The sequence below is a fragment of the Myotis brandtii genome, unplaced genomic scaffold, assembly GCF_000412655.1.
Source record: "Myotis brandtii unplaced genomic scaffold, ASM41265v1 scaffold834, whole genome shotgun sequence".
Lineage (NCBI taxonomy): Eukaryota > Metazoa > Chordata > Mammalia > Chiroptera > Vespertilionidae > Myotis > Myotis brandtii.
Genome location: NW_005371386.1, coordinates 778,643 through 783,235, shown reverse-complemented (window position 1 = coordinate 783,235; position 4,593 = coordinate 778,643).

The following is a 4,593-nucleotide window of genomic DNA, read 5'->3' as shown; positions in this document are numbered from 1 at the left end:
GGATACAGAATTAACGCCAAGAAATCTATGGCATTTCTATACACCAATAGTGAACTTGCAGAAAGAGAGACTAAAAAAGCAATCCCATTTACCATCTCACCAAAAAAATTAAGCTACCTAGGAATAAACTTAACTAAAGAGGTAAAAGACCTCTACTCAGAAAACTACAGGACGTTGAAAAAAGAGATAGAGGAAGACATAAAGAGATGGAAGAACATACCATGTTCTTGGATTGGTAGAATCAACATCATTAAAATGTCCATACTGCCCAAAGCAATCTATAAATTCAACGCACTTCCCATTAAAATACCAACGGCATATTTCACAGACCTAGAACGAACTCTCCAAAAATTCATCTGGAACAAAAAACGACCCCGAATAGCTGCAGCGATCCTGAGAAAGAAGAAAGTAGGTGGGATCTCAATACCAGATATCAAGCTGTATTACAAAGCCACTGTTCTCAAAACTGCCTGGTACTGGCACAAGAACAGACATATAGATCAATGGAATAGAATAGAGAGCCCAGAAATCAGCCCCAACCAATACGCTCAATTAATATTTGACAAAGGAGGCAAGAACATACAATGGAGTCAAGACAGTCTCTTCAATAAATGGTGCTGGGAAAATTGGACAGATACATGCAAGAAAATGAAACTAGACCACCAACTTACACCATACACAAAAATAAACTCAAAATGGATAAAGGACTTAAATATACGACCGGAAACCATAAAAATACTAGAAGAATCCAAAGGCAACAAAATCTCAGACCTATGCCGAAGCAATTTCTTCACCGATACAGATCCTAGGGCATTGGAAACTAAAGAGAAAATAAACAAATGGGACTACATCAAAATAAAAAGTTTCTGCACAGCAAAAGAAACCATCAACAAAACAACAAGAAAGCCCACTACATGGGAGAACATATTTGCCAACATTATATCTGATAAGGGCCTAATCTCCAACATTTATAGGGAACTCATACAACTTAACAAAAGGAAGATAAACAATCCAATCAAAAAATGGGCAAAGGACCTAAATAGACACCTTTCAAAAGAGGACATTCAGAAAGCCAAGAGACATATGAAAACATGCTCAAAGTCACTAATCATCCGAGAGATGCAAATCAAAACAACAATGAGGTACCATCTCACACCTGTCAGACTGGCTATCATCAACAAATCAACAAACGACAAGTGCTGGAGAGGATGTGGAGAAAAAGGAACACTTGTGCACTGCTGGTGGGAATGCAGACTGGTGCAGCCACTATGGAAGACAGTATGGAGTTTCCTCAAAAAACTGGAAATGGAACTCCCATTTGACCCTGTGATCCCACTTCTAGGAATATATCCCAAGAAACCAGAAACACCAATCAGAAAGGATATATGCACCCATATGTTCATAGCAGCACAATTCACCATAGCTAAGATTTGGAAACAGCCTAAGTGCCCATCAGTAGATGAATGGATTAGAAAACTGTGGTACATCTACACGATGGAATACTATGCTGCTGTAAAAAAGAAGGAACTCTTACCATTTGCAATGGCATGGATGGAACTGGAGAGCATTATGCTAAGTGAAATAAGCCAGTCAATGAAGGAAAAATACCACATGATCTCACACATTCATGGATAATAGAGACCATTATAAACTTTTGAACAATAATAGATACAGAGGCAGAGCTGCCTCAAACAGATTGTCAAACTGCAGCGGGAAGGCCGGGGAGGGTTGGGGGGCAGGAGGGAAGGGGGTAAGAGATCAACCGAAGGACTTGTATGCATGCATATAAGCATAACCAATGGACATAAGACACTGGGGGGTAGGGGAGGCCAGGGGATTGTCAAGGGCGGGGAAAAAAAGGACACATATGTAATACCCTTTGTAATACTTTAAGCAATAAAAAAAAGAATACTAATATAGGTTGGAGCACCAAATGGAACAGTAGGAGGATTAAGACAGGCACAAGGAGAGGTCAATAAAAGAATATCCCCAAATGGAAAATCACTATGAAACAAAAATAAAAAGATAGAATTAAAAGGCAGTCAGGGGGAGCAAGATCTGAATGAAGAAAAACAGATTGTTTTTGCATGTTGTTTTCTACAGGGGTAAAATTCTATTTGGCTTTATTTGGGCTGATTTTCTTTCCACTATGCCTCCCTCTGAGCTCTCCAAAAGGGAAATGCTGAGGGTGTGAAGGGGATGAAAAGTCAAACTACATATTTTTAATGTGCTTCCAAATGCCACTGGGGAAACTACTGCAGCCCACTTGGTGTGTAACATATTTTAACACTGTTAAACTGTGATAGTCATGATAATAGCACTAGTTGGTATTGGTAGGGGTAGGACCATGAGTCAGATTTGAAAACAAATATTGTCAGTTTTCTGCTCATATATTTGATCTTCAATAGCATTATGAGTCGGTATTTAAAACTATATCATTTCTTAAATTGACGCACTGAAACAGAACTTCTAGACCCTCAGATAAAAAGGAATTACTCTATACATGAGAATGAGCAGAACAGTGCTTTTGGACCTGCTTCAGAGTATCATCCAAATACACACAGACTGCCATAGACATCTATCGAAGCCCTAAATCAGGCAACTTGATTGGCCCTTGGCCACCCCATCAAATACTTGCTCTAGAAGCAGCTTCTCCCTAAGGAGCAATGTCCTCAAGAATGTTCAGAACAAAATGAGTTCTCTCCATCATTGACATCAGGAATTTTCTCCACAGAGAAAGGTTGAGTGAAGATATAAAATAGATAGAGGAGGGAGAAGGGAGTGAAAGGAATATGAGAGAAGCTGCTATATGACTAAAAAATGTTACCAGCTATGTAACATTAAATTCTTGAAAGCCTCAGTGTTCTTATCTGTTAAATAGGGATAACCATAGTACTTAACTACAGGGTTGTAGCAAGAATTAAATGGCATAACATATGCAAAGCACTGAATTCAATGTCTAGTGTTATGTATAGTAAGTGCTCAAAAAATGGAAATATTATGATTACTACCATTTATCTACTTCTACTTTTGCCTTGATTCATTCTTTACTTCATTCAACAAATGTTTGTTGACTACCTACCATATGCCAGGTACTGGGCTGGGACTGGGAGTATAGATCTGTATAAATCAGACATCTCTCTGCCCCTGTGGACTTTACAGTATAGTAGAAAAGACATAATATGAAAATTAACTGTTAAATTGTTTGACCACATCTATATATAAAACCCTAATATACAAATAGACCGAACAGCGAAACAACTGAACTGAACAACAGTCGCTATGACGTGTGCTGACCACCAGGGGACGTGGGTGGAACATGAAGGGCATCAGCAGCAGGCGGCAGAGCGCAGAACATAGCGGGCATTGGCCACTATGGGATGGTGGAGCAGGTGAGTGGGGGTGCCAGACCAAGGCGGGGCGCCAGTTGCTGTCATCAGGGCGAGCCTCTAGTGGTTGCTGAAAATTCTTTGCTCCCACGTGCCACAGTCCCACTGGGTGCTCGCACCTACTGCCAGTGCCAGCCCCACTCACACCCGCTGCCAGCGCCTGGTGCCGGCCCTGATCACTAGGTGCTGTCAGTGGGTGGGAGTGGCGGCTGCCAGCCCTGATCGCCCCTGAGGGCTTCTCCACCTCCCCCTGCTCCTGAGAGGCAATTTGGGCTGGCAGCTGCCACTAGCACCTGCTGATGGCGCCAGCCCCAATCATTCCATGCCATCAGCACATGGGAGTGGCAGTGCTGGGAGTGGGGCTGCCCGCAGACAGGGGACCAGGGGCCATGGTGGGAGGGGCCAGGTGGGAGCATGGAGGATGGGCTGAGACCTGCCCCTGTGCCCACCACAGCCTCCCAGCCCACAGTTCCTTTCAAGGTGTATGAATTCATGCACTTGGACCCTAGTCTGTGATAAATGCTATGAAAGAGAAGTCCCGAATACTGGAAGAGTGTATAACAAGGAACCTGATCTAATCTAGGGCTTCTTTAAGAAGTAAGTTTTGCCCTAGCTGGTTTGGCTCAGTGGATAGAGTTGACCTGCGGACCAAAGGGTCCTGGGTTCGATTCTGGTCAAGGGGCACATGCCGGGTTGCAGGCTCAATCCCCAGTAGGGGGCGTGCAGGAGGCAGCCAATCAATGATTTTCTCTTATCATTGAGTAGTGTCCCAGTGCATGGATTCGTGCACACTGAAAGGAAATTAATTAGAAGATTTTAATATCGCTATTCACCCTTTCTCTATAATAGAAGCATCAACCAAATTCATAGTCAACAATGACAGATCAAAACACACATGTGCGATTGGTGCCAACGAGAGCTTTATATGTATTGTGCCTGCTTTTTGATCTAGCTAAACTTTTTTCAGCCCAGTGAAGCACCACGACTTCTCTTTCAGATAATTGTCAGCAACACAGCAGTAAATATTAACACGAAGCAGATTATTACTGTAGATCGCGCAGGGAGAACAAAGGGTAAAATATTTAACTGCAGCAGTGTTTGACTATATTCTACACAGTAAGAAAACCTGAAGTCATTTTCAAGTTCCACCATTTCTTACTTCTTTTCAGTTGGGTCAAGTTTCTAAACTTTCTAAATCTCCGTT